Raw genomic sequence first — 19,387 nt, forward strand, 5'->3', positions numbered from 1 at the left:
AACTATGGTAACTTTTTTTTATTAGGTTCCTTTTTTAAAATGTAAAACTGATGCAGTTTCTAAAGTGTTATGCCCTTAGTCTCATTTTCCCGATAAGCCCTTTGGTTTCATTGTATGATTTGCATAGTGTAGTGATTTTTTTTAAAGACACCTATGTTGTGTTATAGAACAATGGCTATAATTGTAAAGCTTATCCTGTTTTTTAAATTTGCCTTGAATTTTAGTCACTTCATTGTAATAGTGTGATTAATTTGGTGAATGTACTAATTATATATGTAATAAATTCAGTATAGAAATTCAGTGATTTTAAAAAACTAGCTAAATCATTACAGATCATAGATGTCTTTGACATGTGTCATCTGTGGGGGGACTATAGAGAACTGTCATGAATTTGTCATCTAAATTCACTATTAAGTGCATTGTTTCTTAATGTGAAGTTTTAAAAATGTATGATTTGGGGAAAATTATGGGGAGAAGTAAATTATAAAAACATGTAAAATTATCTTTAGTAAATTTGTATATAATATGCTTAGAAAAACATTCATTAGAAGGATGGTCAACCACCAGGTTAAAAGTGGGAGGTTTTTGTATGATAAAATTATAAAGAATTTTTTTCCTTATTTGTTATTCATAATCAGAAAATAAAACTACATAGATGAAAAATGCAAGTGGGTCTGTGGGGGGACATAGTACTAACAATAACTTAATACATTTCTTGAAGAAGCTTAGAAAAACAATCCAGAATGGAGGGAAATTGGTAAATCTTGCCAGAAATTCTATCTAAAATTTGAAGATAGGCCTACTTTTCATTTTGTGTTCACTGTATTCTTAACACAGTACTAGGTTTTATTCTTTATACTTTATCTTGTTTAATCCTCACATCTTATGAAATTAAGATGCCATCCCTACTATATGAAAAAATAAATTAGGCTTAAAGAAATTAAATATTTACCTGCTGTTTAGGCGCTATATATTATTACGTGTTCAATGTATTACTTTTCTTTTCCTCTGGGACTGTGTGTCAGGAATAAATGTTACTTCAGTGCTTATCAGTGAAATTAAGCTTATCAGTGAAATTATGCTGTCCCATAATAGCATTCTTATTTGATATTTTTATGTTTCCTCTAAGAAATCAAATACTAGTGTTAACAAAATATGAAAGAAGTTATTGGCTATCTGGAATATGGAAGTCTATTGGTGTGTTAAAAGTATTTTAAAATACTTGAGAAACTAAATTCTGATTAATCACGTATGTCTATTCAAACTGTTATTAAAACTAAGTTTATTCACATTTTGAGTTAAGAGTCATGACTTTGTTAAGTTCTCTTCTCTACATCATAACAAAAAACCACCAGTGGATCAGTCTTTAAGTCTTTTAAAAACTATCACTGGACTATTTTTATTGATTTGGAAATGCACCTTGTCAGGTAAAGTTAATCCTTGGTTCTGGAACCACTCATAGAATTGTGCTGAAAGAACTCAGAGTTGTTCCCACTGTAATACAGTCATCTTAGAGAAAAGATAGTTTGCAGTGCAACTAGGGAAACTAAAATTTTTTGCTATAGAAAGTAAAATTGGGCTTTGAAGGGTTAGCTACAAAAACTCATGGGGATGATCTATAGCTTTCACCTTTGCTATTTGGATGCTTCCTGTGGGAACCCAGCTGCCATACTTGGAGGAAGCAAAAGCAGCCCATATGGAGAGAGACAAGGCACCCCAATCAATAGCCAGCATCAAGTGCTAGCCATTGAGTGAGGAGTCTTGACCCAGCAGCCATCCCATATGCTCTCATAGTTACATACATGTTTGGTATACTGATGATCACACAGCTCTTCTTTTAGAAGAGAAAAGTGTGGTTTTTTTAGAGATTGATTCTAGTGAAGAAACTTGTATTTGAAGACCTGTTTGAATCCCTTAAAAAAATTATTGAAAATTAAGATATTAATATATACAGGCCTAGTACTCCTTAATGCTGGTGCTAAAATTCTATAATACATTTTTAATAGAAATATCTGAGAACAGTAAGTCCACACATTATTTTGTGAGGACTTTGAGAAATCACTTATAGATTATAAAGATTTTTAATCTTATAAAGATTATTAACAAAGACTACTCTGCTCTCATTATTTACATAAAATAACTTATAATAATCCCTTGATTTATTTGGGGGAAAAAAACTAGAGAAAGAAGAAAATCATTAAGTAACATAGATCTTTACAGGAAGAGTTTGTTTGCTTGTTTTTAGAATATAGTATTTTTTCTTTATTCTAAAGAAAAAAGAGAGGACATAGAGTGTACAACATTGAAAAGAACCTTAGATATATTTAAAATTAAAGTCACTTTGTTATAAAAATATTAAATTATATAATAGATGTCTATAACATTGGTTATTTTTTAATCTTGGTTTTATAACATTATACCAAAAATTCAAAATCTAAGTTTATCAATAGACTAAGTAAAATGGTTATTTAAAATGCTACTTTAAACTAGTACAATTATGAGAAGGTAATTTTAAAGCATTTTGGTTACTTTGCTTCTAAAAACTTTCTACCAGCATTTAGACACTCAACACCATTTCACATTAACCAAAGAATGTTAATGTGAAAAGGACCCTGGAGATCATCTTTCTCAAATGAGAAAATTGATACTCTGAAACTGATCAAGGTCTCTCAGGCTTGGGAAGGGAATAGAACTCAGGTATTTCAGTACCCTTTTCATTATATCACTGTGCTTGTAACAGTCAGTTACGTTCATTCTGTTTATTGTTGTTTGAATATCTGTCTAATTTTAACAACTAGTATGTAAGTTCTGTTATATAGCTTTTATACCTTCTATATTCTTGAAAGAGCTGTTATAGGAGCTGGTTAATAATGAAGAATTCAGTTAGTGCATACTGATTGGTTGGTGTTTTCCTTGATTTAAGTGCATAGTTTTAACTTAGAATGTTCTGGTTCTCATTTTAATGCATAAAAATTAGTAATGCTTAGATAATGTAAATGATCTTATTTGAGTTAATTAGAAAACTGTGAATTTAGTATACTAATATCAAAGCCTAAAGTACAGGCTATTCTTGGTCAAAATAGAATGACAAAGAACAGAAAGGTATATGAATAGCACCTGTATGCAAGCTAATCTGGGAAATCGGAGGAGCTATTAGGAGAATGACAAACTTAAAAGTCTTTAATTATTGGAAGATAATTACTTTCACAGATCTTAATCGTGACATAATTATAGCTCTTTTCTTTCCAATCAAAAACCTACACTCTGAAATTTTGTTGCCAAAACAAATTAAAAACCTATAATGTTGTAATATAATTGTGTTCAGTTAAAACTGTGTGTATGTGTGTGAGTGTATGTTTAGGTCTAATATGGGTCCAGGATGCCAAGATACAAAGTACCTAATATCATTAAGTGTGTAATATACTCTGCAGTATATAGAAATGTTGTGTGATTAGTCATCATTTATTGAGCACCTGATTTGACTTGACTATTAAGGTGGAATAATGCTTTTATAATCAAATTAATGAAAGTTAAAGGCAAAGAAAGGTATGAGTAGATGTCACATGACAACCCAGAAGAGGATCAACTCACTGTAGGTTTGAATGACCCAATACAGATAATATAGGAACTGAATTGGGCCTTATGAGATTAATTAGCAACACTCTTAATAAATACGATGAAGGGTTGAGGCATTTCACATGGAGGTTCAAAGACAGAGGGACAAAGGCATGGAAATAGGCAAAGGAGTGTTTGGGAGTCAGCAGATCAGTGTAGCTGAAGTGAAGTGTCCATGTGGGAAGCCCTTAGAAAGCTGGAAACCCTTAGAATGCTATGTAAGAGCCAGAATGTTGAAAACCTTACCTTCTTGTTTCGACTGTCTTTTTTTCCCCAGAGCTGAGAATAAAATGATATACCAAAATGGGGTGGTGGAAATGGAAAAGCATATTAGAATCACTGAAAGAAACTTTGTGAACAGGTGGTGAGATGACTTGGTATGAAGTTATTAAATGTTAGCGTTATGTATAATCAGAGGTTTGTTTGGGTCTTTAAATATGGATTAAAATAATTTAACACTTGACTTTTGCCAGGACTTTTTATCTCCCTGAAGCCCTATGTGCCTATATTATTCTATATTTCTGCCTTATGAACATGTATCTCTGGACTATTACCATCAACCTAAATCCAAGCTGCCGCATTCTCTTGATTACTTGTATATCAGTTGGTGTCATCATTATTCATTTATCCAGTCATTCAATTCAGAATTCTGTGAGGCATCCTAGTCTTTTCTTACTACTTTGTCATTATACCCAGGCAGTCACTCAATTCTATTTTTTCTATCTCCTAAACAGCTCTCAGAATAATTTCTTTTCATAATCCATACTATTCAGCTAACGCAAGTCGATTCTTTCCAAGAAATCTTAGCAGCCTCCAACAGGTTTTATTTCCCCCAGGTTCTCCCACCCCAGTTCATTTTCTGACTGATATGAGAAATATTTTCCTGTCTCTCTTAAGTGTAGTCCCTCCTTTGTTTGTTGGTTGGTTTTTATGCCTTTAACTGGTTGGGTCAGTTGTCCTATACAATATTTTATAATCTGGATATTTTTCTATGCTTCCTCATGTTGTCATTTAATTTGTTCCTCTCTCTATTTCCTCTGTTTCCTGTTAATTTGAAGTTTGGGCTAAAGGCTTGATTGGAGTTATTTTGGGTATATGGACATTTTCCTTATCCTTTTTTTTATAGCTGTATTCATGGGTTAGATTCCTAGAAATAGGATTGCTGCATCAAAAATACAAAAGTCCTTTTCCTAGACATTGTCAAATTCCTATCCATAAGGGTTGTTTGATTTTATCCCCATGATTTTTGAGAGTGCTTGTTTGTTCCCCTATTTTCTGGTCAATAAACAGGTGCCTAACTTGGATTTTGGCCCATCTGATGTATAAATTACAATATTTGCTTTGTTCTTTTTATGAGTAATTTCTTCTGTTAGTTGCCCATTCTTTTTTTGTTTTTTGATTTGGTGGTTTGTTTTTTCCTTGATTTTTAGAAACACCATGTATAATTGAGGTGTTAAATTTTCACTTATATACCATTTTCTGTGTTAAATTACACAAAAAACACAATTTGCTATTTTGCACAAATTTTGCTTATGATATATTTATGCCATGCAAATTTTAAAAAAAAATTGTGTGTGTATAGTTACATTACCAAATATTTGTTGTTTCTGGAGTCATAATTAGGAAAGTTCCATTATTTGTTATTCAGGTGCTGACACAACTCTTAATTATAAAAATTTCCTATATAGTAGGACTAGCACCCCTCTTACATTGCTCTTCTTTTATAGGGTTTTCTTGGTCATTCATGCTTGCTTAATGGATTGAAAGTTTATTTGACAAATAAGGAAATGAACACTTTATAGGTGTTCTGTGGCCATGTAGTAATGACAAATAATAACAATAATTTTTCTTAAGGGTTTCTTTTATATGATGGTTAAATGTAGCGGTCTTTTTGCAAATGACTGAAACCATGTATAAGGATATATAATTAAAAGGAAGAGAAATAAGAGTGTATTGGGAACATTTATCTCAATCAGCGGTTCTCAAAGTGTGGTCTGTGGACTGCTAGCATCTTAGCATAAATTAAAGCAATGGCATCATATTGTAATAGTAATCACAATTTTCCTCACAACTCTGCATTCACAGTAAAAAAATGTCAGTTGTACTCAAGAATAGCCTTGATGAAACAATAAAAATTATATATTTTATTAAATCTTGATCATTTAACACATCTTTTTTTAAAAAGATTATTTATTTTTAGAGGGGGAAGAGAGGGAGAGAAACATCCATGTGCAGTTGGTTACCTCTTGCATGCCTCCAGCTGGGGACCTGGCCAACAACCCAGGCACGGGCCCTGACTGGCAACAGTAAAGGTGACCCTTCAGTTCATAGGCTGGCACTCAATCCGCTGAGCCACAGCAGCCAGGACAACACTTATCTTTTTAATAGTCCATTTCAAAACAGAATTTGCACGAAGCTCTTCACATGCCAAAGGTATGATGGTAGTCTCAAGCAAAAGCAGCTGTGTGACTGAGTTGTGAGCCAAACTAGTCATCTTTTATTGAACACCATTTTTACATGAAAGAATGACTAAATGATAACTATGATTATTCAGACTTGGGTATTGGCTATTTGGTAGACATTTTCACAAAAATCAAGAAAGCAATGCACGTCTGTCACTTTAAGGAAAAAAATGAACAGGATTTATTGTTAATGATAAACTTTGAGCTTTCAGGTTAAAAGAATTTTGGAAAACTGGTATCCTCTACTATGAGCTTGACCACTTCATACTTCAGATTTTTCTGATGTGATCAATGGTGGTATTAACAAATTTAATTTTAATATTGTGTTAAATATGTCAACATTTGGAAACCATGCAGAGCACAATGAGTCAGCTTTTCTTTTTTAAATGTCACCCAAGAATATTTTTTTTCATTGCTTTTAGAGAGGGGGGTAAGAGGGGGGTGGAGAGAGAGAGAGAAACATCAATGTGAGAGAGAAACATTGATTGGTTGCCTTCTCCCGTGAACCCCAAACAAGGATTGGACCTGCAACCTGGATATGTGCCCTGACAGGGAATCAAACCCATGCTCTTTTGGTCTGTGGGGTGACACTTCAACCAACTGAGCCACACTGGCCTGGGCAGTGAGTCAGTATTTTCTAAATGACTAATGGTTAGTGTTACAAAATTATGCATGGGTAAATGATCCATTCAGATGGATTTTTAAGCCAATGGATTTTTTTTAAGATTGTATTTATTTATTTTTCGAGAGAGGGGAAAGGATGGAGAAAGAGGAGAGAAACATGAGTGTGTGGTTGCCCCTCGAACTCCCCCTGCTGGGAATTGCCCCCTACTGGGAATTGCACCAGCGACCCTTTGATTCAGGGCAGCACTCAACCCACTGAGCCACACCAGCCAGGGCAAGCCAATGGATTTTAAAGTAACAGATTAAGAAGTTTATTGATAATGGCTTCAGATTTCAGGTTGCAACAAGGTTTAAAAGCTACTACTTGTCAAATTTTAGTTTAATATTAAAAAATGTCCAAAATTATCAGAAAATGCTGTTAAAGTAGCCTCCCTTTTCCAACCTCATATCTTTATGAGAGTGGATTTTCTTCATGTTACACAATCACAACATATAGCAACAAATTGAATGCAGAAGCAGATACAAGACTCCAGGCCTGGTGTTCGTACAAATGTAAAACAGTGCTACTCTCTTTCAGTAAACTCTTTGTTGTTTTAGAAGTTATAGTTTCCAAAAAATTCATTTGTGTAAACATATAATGGGTTTATTACTTTATTTTTATTTTTAAATGAATTAATATTTAAACTTTTCTTTAATTTCTAATATGATAATTACTGATAGATATTACTCACGTAAAATTTGTTGGTGTCAACAATTTCTAACAATACAAAAAGATATCCTGAGTGCAGCTTAGGGAATATAGGTGGTAATATTGTAACAACTGTGTATGGTGCCAGGTAGGTACTAGATTTATTAGGAAGATCATAAATTATATAAATGTCTAATACACTATGTTGTACACCTAAGACTAATATAATATTGAATGTCATCTATTATTAAAAATTTTAAATGTTTTAAGTAAAAATAAAAAATAAGGAGATCCTGATATCCAGAAGTTTGTGAACCATTATTAAATGAGCATAACAATTCAATAGTTTTATTTCTGATTACAATATATTTTAAGTTTACCTTAAAGCACAATTTTGTAGTCCTCTGTCGACGTGGGGCTGACAAAATAGAGCAGAGATGAAGTTAATGAGAATTCACAATACAGATCAGATCTGTTTTCTATTCCAAGCAGAAATTAAAACACAACTGATCTCTTCAAAAGTAGAAACAAAAACTTCTGTTTTTCTTTTAAATTTTATTAAAACTGAAGTTTAATATAATTCAATGTAAAATCAAACATACTATAATTTGCTCAACTCCTTGGAAGCTGTATGAAAAGTATTTCCTTAATTTAAATAAGATCATGAGTTCTTGTTATTGCCGACTACTCTGTATGTATGAAAGTACTGGTTTTCATTTGTCCAATATGCTTATGTTTTGTAAGTCTCCAGAAATCAACTGTATTTCATGTTTTTCCCTCTGATTCCTCTCAGCTGAGCAAGTGACCTGTATTTTGTTAATCATTGCATTTTGAAAGACTTGGAACTGTCTCATCACTCTGTGTTTCATTAGAATAATTTAAGGCCTTTTGATTTTGTTAAAACCTACGTGTGATAGATACTGAGTATAGAGGTTTGATTTAAAACTCTACTTATCCATCATATACCAAAGGAACTACATTCACAGCATATAAAAAGACTAGTAGCTATCAACCATATACTGAATAATAATAGAATGTTAATATAACTAATTATCTCTAATTGGGAGTCTTATGTTCTAAAATTCCCAATTTTAATTTCTTTTAATCTAATCGGAACATAATTTTAATAGGTAAAGCTTTCTAAAAGTCAAGGAGTTTTTTTATTATTACATAATACAGAATTTTAAATATTGTTTATATAAAAGTAAAACTCCTCTTTAATACTTTTGTGGAACCTGGGGAGAGATCTTAAAATGTGTGGTTAAAAAAATATATACATATTTTCTGTATGTTAATAGGGAAGCACTGAGTTAGGTAGTTATTATGGACTTGCATTATCTTAGGTATAAAAACTTAGAATTCTTTCCTCATTTTCTTGGGCTTTAGCCCAAAATAGTAATAGCATATTCAACAAATAAATTTGTAGTTCCTGCATCTCTAAAGTTTGCAACACTGAAAAGCTTATGTAGGAGCCCTTGTTGCTGAAGATTAGTGTCACATTATGCAGTATTACTAGTGATTTCTAAGAAAACAGTATAAATTATAGGAAATTGCAGGTATTGTTTTAACAACATAAGAAAATTAACAAATGGGAAAAGTGAATGTCACAAAGGGAACCCAGGGTACAAGGAAGGTAGTGAATTGATGTCCAGGACTGTATTTATTAGTTTAATTTATTGGTGTTTCTCAGTAAGAATACAGAGAACTGCCTGCCCTGAGTTCACAGGATGCAGTTGTCCTGATGAATAAAAAGAGATGGAAGAGCCTGTACCAGACTCCTGTCTCTTTAATTCAATTTAACAAATGAGTACCTATTTGCATGTTGCTGTGCTATAATGCTACATCTATTGTGTTACAGATTGATCCTGCCTTTTAAGGAGCCCATTTATGGTCCAAAAGAAGTTATAAAACAATGATATATGTTAGTAGTTGTAAGAAAGAGAAACAAGGGATAATTGTGCATCTTAAGAGGAATAGGTGTAAATTCATAGAAGAGCTTGGAGTTGTAGGAGTGAATAGAGACCAAAGAAGTTGGTATTGGAATTGGATCTTAAAAGAATGTTGGGTCGAATTTCAATGAAGATGAAGAGGGAAGACAGAGCCTCAGAAACACAGAACAGATCTACCATACTAGAACTACTGATTTTCAATTATAGGTGGATCTAACTTGATTCATTTATGCTACTCTGTGGCATTACATGGAATGTGGGGGGGAAAAGGTGTTCTTTGCTACTTGCCTCTGGATACACTGGATATGAACTTGAGTTTAGATTTACTTCCAGTTTAAAGGTTAGCTAGTAGTATGAAAATGGTGAAGTTTAGAGACTAGCCTAGCCCCATATTCTTCATATTTCCACCTTTGTAGGTCTGTGTCATTCTGTGATTGTACAGGGCACTTGTGGTCCTTTCGTTTTTGGAGGTTTGCTGTTCCATAGTCAGTGTATAAATATAAAATCTTGTCTGCATGTTGAACAAGTTCACCACATGTTCTAATGAGTAAAAAGGATTTTGTTGCCCTGGCTGAGTAGCTCAGTTGGTTGGAGTGTTGACCCAGTGCACGAAGGATGCGGGTTTGATCCCCAGTCAGGGCACATATTAGAATCAACCAATAATTCATAAATAAGCAGGACAACAAATTGATGTCTCTTCCCCTTTCTCTCTCCTCCCCCCTTCCTCTCTCTAGAAAAATCAATAAATAATTTTTTAAAAAAGGGGGGATTTTGTTACCAGCCAAGGGAAAGCTCATTTAGAAACCCAGCTGTACTGCAGTGCAGATTTAACTCTTTGCAATATGGATGTGCACTTCCAATTCTTTCCGTGCTGGACTAAGACCTGTTCATCTTTGCATTCTTAATTGCATCTACTACAGAAGACAACTACTGCTGATTTCTGCTAGGAACAGTGGTACTCGAGGCTACTGTTTCCAGAGTAGTCAGTAATGTTTGTCTATCTTTAGACCCAGTGTTGGTGAAACAAAATTTACCTAACAGTTTCTACCAAATGGCAGAGGAAGGTTTTGTTTTTTAATGAATGCTATTAAATCATGATACCTCATTTCTTGCAACTCATTTTTTGAAAAGTGAAATAGATTAAAAATACTACTATTTAAGTGAAATTATATAAAACTTAAATTGGACCAGAACATACCCATACTAAAGTTGAAATGCTCAAAGATGAGCAAGGCACTATCCTTGTCCACTGGAGCTGACAGCTTAGTGTAAGGGAAAGAGGAGGTAAAGACATCGCTAAAATACAGTTGATAAATGCAATGCTTTTAGTGGAAATGTTTTGAGATTTCAAGTTAAAATTTTTAATCAGTATATATTGTTGAAGAAGGCTGAAATACCCTATGAGTAACAAGATCTTTGCTACATTCCTCAGGCGACTCTACCTAGAGTGGAGCTATTGGAGGAAGAACGTGTATCCTTGGTTTTAATACCTTAGTTAAAGGACGTGAACTTCTGAAGTCTCAGGCTCTTAGAATGAGACCGGGTTCCCCAATTGTGAAGGGGAATTGTGAGTGCCACGTCCTGCAGAGCCTGACTGGGCTCCTAGTCGAGGCGGTTCCCTGTGCCACTCTGACTCCAAGTAGTAGGAGAGATGTTGGTGCAATTTGAAATATTCTTATCCTTGGTGCTATTGCCATTTTCTGCTTCTAGATCTTTTCTCACCAAATGATCTTACACCTCATTTAGTTATGACAACACTATGAAGGTGAGTACATAATCTAGCACAAGAGAATTCACAATTCTGTGAAATAGTCTTTAGGCTATTTTGGGATGATGAGAACATAATGTATATTCCACATAATGACAGACATTTAAATTTGGGTTTACTGTACAATTACCAATCTCTTGGGTTGGCCAAAAAGTCCATCTAGTTTTTCCATAAAATAAAAGACACATTTTTCATTTTCACCAATAACTTTATTGATTTGGATATTTTGAGTATGTTGGCCACCTCTTGTGTGATATAAAGTTGATCATTCTCAATTGATGACTTGATTTGATCGCTATCAACATCAAGTGATCTACCCGACCATGGAGCATCATCCAGTGAGATACCCCAGGACGAAACTTCACAAACCACTTTTGACACGTTTAGTCAGTCACAGCACCTTCTCCATACACTGTACAAACCCTTTTTTGTGTTTCAGTTTACCTTTCTTGAAATAATAAAGCATTGTATGCCAAAAATGTTGCATATTTTCTTCCATCTTCAATATTAAAATGGCTACCAAAAATTCATCAATTTTTATGTTTTTTAAAAATGAATGCTGATAGGACATCTGTCACAGTACAGTCTAATAAAATTGTTTTAAATGAAGTTAAAGGCAACTGAGTACTACTAGAGCCATCTTATGGAAAAAACTAAACAAACTTTTTGGCTAACCCAGTATTATTAATTTAATTTAAAATCCAGTCTTTTCTTATTTAGAAATAGAGCTATTATCTCTATGTTCCTTTTCATTTGCCCTTTCCCTCAAAAATATGTAATGTCATCAATGTTTATGAACCCAGCCATTACTTCTGAAATTGACTGCCAAGGAATAAAGAGATGGTATCAGCATTGTTTCATAGCATAGAGCCACCTGTCCACCTCTGGCTCTTTTGCAGTGGTTTCTGCCAAAATGGAACATTTATAAAGAATAGAAGGAGAGCCAACAACTGAAATTACTAGTCATGTTGATCATTGCAGTTGGCTTAATTATAATTACGCTTCAAGATTTTGTTTGGGGCATGTGTTTCATTTAAGATACTTTGTTATTGTAGTGTGTTAAAATAGAATGTTGAAGCTATTAAACTATCTTCTAAGGGTATCTTTATAATTGGTGGAATTAGTATGCTTAGTGAGGTCAAATTTCTGCTTTGGTAGAATTTTTTTGTATGTTAAACATTTTTTTAAAACTCTTTAAGTGTCTGCAAAATTAATTACACGTATTACTTTCAATATTCATTTCTCAGATAAATTCATAAGCAGCTTTTATATTTTAATAAATGAAATGCATTTTTTCATATTTAAATGAAATACACCAAAGAAGAGAAGTAAAAATTAAAATGAGTTTTTGAAGATTTTATTTATTTATTCTTAGAAAAATGGAAAGAGAGGGAGAAGAACAATGATGTGTGAGTGATACATCGACCAGTTGCCTCTCACATGCCCCCTACCGAAGACCTGGCTTGCATCCCAGGCACATGTGCTGACTGGGAATCAAACCAACAACCCCTTGGTTCACAGGCTGGTGCTCAATCAAATGAGCCACTCAAGCCAGGGCTAAATTAAATAATTTATTTGAAAGAATTTAGTAGCTAAAAATGCAGCTGTTAAATCTTTTTTGGCATTCAGCTTTTTTGGGTCAAGGAATTTGCTGATAACATCTAAAGACCTACTTTTAAGAATACCTAACTCCTAAGCATCTTAATTTTATATTGGGATTAATTTATATAAAGTGACCTAGTAAATTTCTTAGCTGTTAAATGTCAAAATAAGCAAGTTTCTAAATATAATTCTTCTTTATTTTTTCAATGTTTTGATTTTCAGCAGATCATTACTTAATATGCATAATCTCAACTGATGTATTTCAAGCATAACTTCTTTCAGCTATAATTTATCTGAAAAAATAAACTTTTCCTTATGGTAGCATTCTAGAAATTACAACCCTTGTAAAATAATCTCTTAGAACCCATAGACTGACACACAAAAAGTACTGGTTCCTGTTTCATAACTATTGTTTTTCTCTTGATTGAAATTATGGGGTTTTATGGGAAAATTTAGATTCAGTGACTGTTGTCTAAGCTATTTAAAAATAAATCAAATTGTATTTACTATTTAAAACTAAAAATTTTTCCACACTTTTTTATTTTTTAACACTAAAGTCAACATTTTAGAGAATATCTTCTTTTTAGTTAGTGATTTGAACATTGTCAACAAATTAAGACTGAAGAATGGTGTCATCTACAACTTGCCATTGTAGTTAATTTGCTGGTTTTATCGGTTTTTCAGTTTTAACATCCACATCTATTTTTACACCTATGAAGTTACCTTAGTACATGTTTATTATCCTTATGTTCACTCTTGAGTTTTTAACCATTTTGTATCTTTGCATCATTATCCTAGTAGCTGGAATCAGGACTAATTACTGCTGTGGAGCAATGCTTTAACATAGAACGGGGATGTCAAACTCATTTTCACCGGGGGCCACATCTGCCTTGCAGTTGCCTTCAAAGGGCTGAATGTAATTTCAACTCATTAACAGTTAAGGAGTAGTTACATTTATACAGTCCTAAAATTATTTCAGCCCTTTGAAGGCAACTGAGAGGCTGATGTGGCCCCTGGTGAAAATGAGTTTGACACCCCTGCCGTAGAACCTTTGACAGTGATAGAAAAATCCTAGATTTGCATTATCCATCAGGGTACCTACTAGCTACATGTGGCTGTTGCACACTTGAAATGTGACTAGTGCCATTGGAGCACTAAATTTTAAACTTTAATGTTAATCAACTTAAATTTAAGTAGCCACCTGTGACTAGTGGCTACCGTAATGGACTGTGCAGCTAAAAAAACTCAAGGGCTCATTTGTTGCTTTTGGATTTTCATAGAATCAAAATAAGACTTATGGTTTTGCCGTTGTACAAGATGCACTAATAGTATGATCAGAGCCATTTGTTCCCCAAAATAAGAAATTAGCTTTATTTACATCGAAGGAGAGGAAAAGACAGCAATGTTGTTCTTCAAAGTCAGTGCAGCTGCAGGTTATTTTCATTACAGAACAACCCTTGAATTATTCTATCAGAGTAGCATCTGTTGAAAAACTATAGCTATTCTACTTTGAGGTGTTTTGTTTTACATTAAGGAAAATTGAGAGAAAAATAAAAACAAGACTTTATTTTGTATTATGCTTTTCATTTTTTACATTTTTATGTATTGTCTTCTCAAAGCCTCCTAACGAGAGAAAGCTAAGACCTAGAATTGATATTGTTCTCAGTTGTGAGGGGAAAATATTTCTTAGCCTGAGAGAAATTCTTACGGTTGAAGGGTCCGTTGAAAGGAAAACAGAGATTATTGGGAAAAGCAATGATAGGATGTGGCAGCTGTTTGAATGCAGACTCCTAGGATAAAGAGTCAAAGATAACTAAATCGGAGCCAGAGTTACTAGTGTGTGTAGTGATTTTATAACTTGTAGAGGAAAGTGAGCAGGAGTGGCTAGTTGGGGTAGCAGATTAGTTTGAAACATGTTGATTTGAAGGTGCAAATACTACAAACCGATGGTATCACAGGCAGTTTCGAATACCCAAAGCCAGTCTGAAGGGCTAAGAAGAGCTACCTCCTAGATGGATGTAAAAGATGCAGGAGTCAGTTGTGTGGTTTGTTCATCTTCACATCACCTGCCCTGTTTTCTACTTTATTTCTTTTACTCTCTTCCTCAGTAGTGACTGTTGGTAGCATTTTGTTTGTGTCATGGAGATGAAACCGTGGAAGAAACATTCCCTTGAGAGAAGTGTTTTGGGTGGCTCAGGGTTACGGAAGCCTAACAAAGGGAGCTCTTGCACAGAAAGAGGCTGATACACAGGGAGCATCTCAGCTGGGATCCGAAGAGTGTGCTTACACAAACAGCAGAAAGTAGTGGTTGTCGAGGGTAAGGGAAATGAGAAGTTACTCAATGGTATAAACTTTGCCATTAGGAAAATGGAAGTCCTGCATACATACCTGCTGTACAACATTGCGCTTACAGTTAAGAATATTGTATTGTACACTAAATTATTAAGAGGGTAGATCTCATGTGTTTTTTGCCATAATTTTTAAAGGGGGGAGAGAGAAAAAATTCGTTGATATTTTTCTGGAGACTGTAATGTGAGCAGAAATTGAGGATTCTTTGGAACTGATTTTTTTCTTTGCCTGCATTACCCCTATCTGGCTTCACTCTTAATTTGGTTAAGAGGATTTCTGCAATTACATTTAAATGCTTGGTTATGGGATTGAGTAGGAGTAACCATCAAAGCATTAACTCTGCAGAGCAGTCATTTAACATTTCAGAAAGGCATTAAAGTGCTTGAAATGTGACTTTTTGGAAAAAATCAAATGAATCTGGTGCAGCACTATGGTAGAACCTCCTGCAGTGGCAGATGGACATGTCTGTGCTCTCCTGTACGGCACCTAGAGCCACATGTGACTGTTGACCACTTGAATTGTGACTAGCATGATTGAGAAGCTGCATTTTTAACTTTATTTAATTTTAATTAAATTTAGTCACATGTGGCTACGTGAAGTAGCAATTCAGTCCTAAGCATTTTGGATTTGAAATAAAAGCTGAGGAAAGGTATCAGTGTTACAGGAGACCAGAACTTCAGCTTATGGTTTTAAAGTGAATCTTTTGGGTATGATGCAGTCCTATTTCTTTTGTATTTGATCTTAACAACTTTAAATACATACAGGGATAGAAAGTAAGTGGAGGAGAAAAACTTGGGTAAAAAAAGTTTACAGTAGAATTTATGAGCTGCTTTGATCATTTTTAAAATTTTGCATTTCATCTTTATATTACTTAAAGCAGCCAACTGAAGACAATAATAGAGTCCTCACCAGAAAAGGTGGCAGGCTGGTCATTCAGTAGTGACGCAACTGAGGAAGGACACATGACGATGACCCTTAAAAGTGATGTTAGTTTTTCCTTGTCTTCAGTGTCTAAACAGCTCTTAGGTCAGGCCACGTCATCTCTTCTGGGCTATTGCAGTTACTTCGCAGCTGGGGGTGTGTGTATGTGTGTGTGTGTGTGTGTGTGTGTGTATCTATCTCAGGCCCAGGGGTTACATCACTCCCAGAATTGTATTACTGAAAATGGATCTCATCCACAGATCCATTTAAGAAATTTTACCTCAAATCAGTATATAATACAAAATTCACACACATTTTTGGATGCTGTTTTTCACTTTGGGAGCTCATAGGTTAAATGGATATATGCTCAGCTGATGGAACCAGAATTGGTAAAACATTTTTGTTAGCATATTGTCAACAAAAACTTCAAAGATATGTATAACCTAAACCCCAGTAAAATCACATCTGGGAATCTTCCTGAAGAAACTAGCCTAAATACCACAAAATATACCCCCTAAATCTTTTTATACAAAGATATTCAGCGCAGCATTATTTCTAATAGAGAAAACTGTATACAACTTTAATATTCAATAGTTGGGAAATAACGAAGTAAATTGTAATGGCTAAAATGAAACCTTCCTACATCACTTTTTGTATACATCTTCTCTGGAATATATCATAGGCTATATACAGTGAGTTATATGCAGTTCTGCCAGTCCGACTCTTTGTGTCTTCAGTGTGCCTAGGACAGCGTAAATGTTCAATGAACGTTTACTGAATAAATGAATGTTGACACAAATGCAAAATAGTTTCAGTTGCTTATCAGTTGGTTAAAACCAAGAGATGTTACATTCTTTTAAGTGCAGTGATGTACAGTTCATTTTGTAATGAAAATGTATTTCAGATTTAAACATCTCCTATTCCAGAAAATACTTTGGTAAGCAACATAACAGTTTCAGCCATTTAAAAATAAATTCAGTTGATAAATATATCAAATAGTGATTTTTATAAACAAATAATCTTAGTAGTCATTCTGCATCTCCAGATTCCCTTTGTACACTTTTATTTTTCTCTCCCTATATTTTCTATGAATTTTATGTATTTTTGTAAATGTAATTAAAAGATCCCATGTATCCCTACATTGGCATTTTTTTAATTCAAACCTATGATTTGCCCTCACAATCATTTTCTCTACTTTGTTCATTTGAAATGATCAGTTATAAAGGGGTTGCTTTTCAGACAATAGTGCTTTAGGCTGTATTAAATAGAGTATTTGAAATTTTACTTCTATAATTTACAGAGAACAGCAAAGGGGAAGAAATCTGTTATTTTCTTTTAAATTATTTTTCTTGGTAAATAGAGATTCATAGTTGATATAGGCAAGAAATACCAATATTAGAAATTTGAAATTTCTATTATTTTTACATGGAGTCCTCTAGTGTGCTTTACCAGTAAATTGAGGTATATTTGTAATCACTTTATAAATATAACCCAGATGTCTAGTTCTTTCTGAAAACTTACCAGTTTAAGATTATCATTCTTTAATATACTTATTTCCATAGAACCCTGAAAATAAATGGTGATTTTGTGCCAAGCTCATAAGGGCAGGGACCATACCTGTTTTGTTATGGAGTATCCACAGTGTCTATCAGCGTTCTGATTAGGCGCTGAAAAAGTCACTGAATGCCTGCCTGCCTACTTTTACCAATTTGTTTGTGACTGCTTCCTAATAAGGCAAGGGACTTAAGCAACTATTTTGTTTTTGGTAGGCTGTTTATAAGGAACAAAAAGACTCAGTTACTTTGTGCAGAGAAAAAGAAGAATGAGGAAAGGAGGGAGGAAGGGAGAGAGAAGAGAGCCATGACTAGGCTTTACTTTGGTGAATCCGTAGCAACTCTAGTGGCTTTCCCTGAGAGGCAGGCAGCTGTTGATTCTTCCTCTGCTGCTTCATTATCTTCTCTTTGCTTCTCCTTCTGAGTGCTATTTTCTCCTTTCCATTGGGTTACATTACTTTCCTATAATTCTAGTACTCTTGTGTTACTTCTAGTATACTAGAATCTTACTGGTTCAGCTAATTACCCTCAACTCTACTTAGGCAGAACTTCTTCATCAGGGCATCCATGGGCTGCGGATCAGCTTCTATATTTATTGGTCTAGATCAGCAGTTTTCAACCAGTGTGCCACAAGAGTTCTTTAAAACATGAAATACCGACTATTTAGTCGGGGGCATGGACCTCTTTTGTTTTAGATTGTCAAATAAAATGACAGCAGCCAACAACATTGGTCGGCAGTGTGAATGAATCAAAATTACACTTTTTTTGGAGGTCAGAATGGCAAAAAAACAATTTTTTTTTGGTGTGCTGCAGAATTTTAGCAATTAGTTTATGTGTACCATGAGATGAAAAGGGTTGAAAATCACTGGTCTAGTCAGCTGTGGCCATAGGACAAAAGTCATGTGAAAGCCGTATTGCCATCCTCAGATGAGGAGCCACCTGGACCTACCTCCTCAGTTTAGAAGCTTCCTGAGGTGGGCTTGGTGGCGCCTAAAACTTAATATACTCCCTTCCAGTAGACATCTGTTCCCATGCTCTTTAATTTCCTCCTCAGTGTTTAGGATCTTTATAAGTCATGGCATAGTACCTATTTTTATGTTATGGTTTTGGAGGGCTTTTTCACAACTTTAAAATATTACTTCTGTTATAGAAAAGTGACTATTAAGTGACTATTTCTCTTACTTCTTTTTCATGCTAAGAAGGACTTCAAAGCGGGAGAGCCTCCTTTTGACTATTCCTGCTCCTCAACATGCCTATGGAGAAGGGAGTAACTCCCTGATTGGGATTTTGAGGCTTATAGATAATCACACTTCAATGAGGACCTCTAAATATTTTTTAATTTATTGATTTTAGAGAGAGGAAGGGAGAGAGAAACATTGATTTGTTGTCCCACTTATCAATGCATTCATTGGTTGATTCTTGTATGTGCCCTGACCGGGGATCAAACCTTCCACCTTAGCGTATTGGAACAACCCTCTAACCAAGTTAGCTACCCAGACAGGGCTCAAAATATTTTTTAATTAAAAAAATTATCAAAAAAAATTTATAACAGCCCTGGCTGGTGTGGTTCAGTGGATTGAGCACGGGCCTGCAAACCAAAGGGTTGCTGGTTCATTTCCCAGTCAGGGTACTAGCCTGGGTTGTGGGCTGGTTCCCCAATGTGGGGCATGTGAGACACATTGATGTTTCTGTCCCTCTGTTTCTCCTTCCCATCCCTTCTCTCTAAAAATAAATATATAAAATCTTCTTAAAAATTTATAACATAAAAAAATAACAGTTTGATATACTATGGGCAATCTACCAGTTGTTAATACTAAATAGAATAGCAGGTGTAACAATAAGCATTATTGCATTCT

General features: G+C 34.3%; 1 protein-coding gene across 1 annotated transcript in view; it reads left to right on the forward strand.

Annotated features, from left to right (window-relative positions):
* The window catches only part of SESN3 (sestrin 3), a 77,573-nt gene that overhangs the window by 23,545 nt on the left and 34,641 nt on the right, over positions 1-19,387 (forward strand). The window lies entirely within an intron of this gene.

Source organism: Desmodus rotundus, chromosome 5, assembly GCF_022682495.2.
Source record: "Desmodus rotundus isolate HL8 chromosome 5, HLdesRot8A.1, whole genome shotgun sequence".
Classification (NCBI taxonomy): domain Eukaryota; kingdom Metazoa; phylum Chordata; class Mammalia; order Chiroptera; family Phyllostomidae; genus Desmodus; species Desmodus rotundus.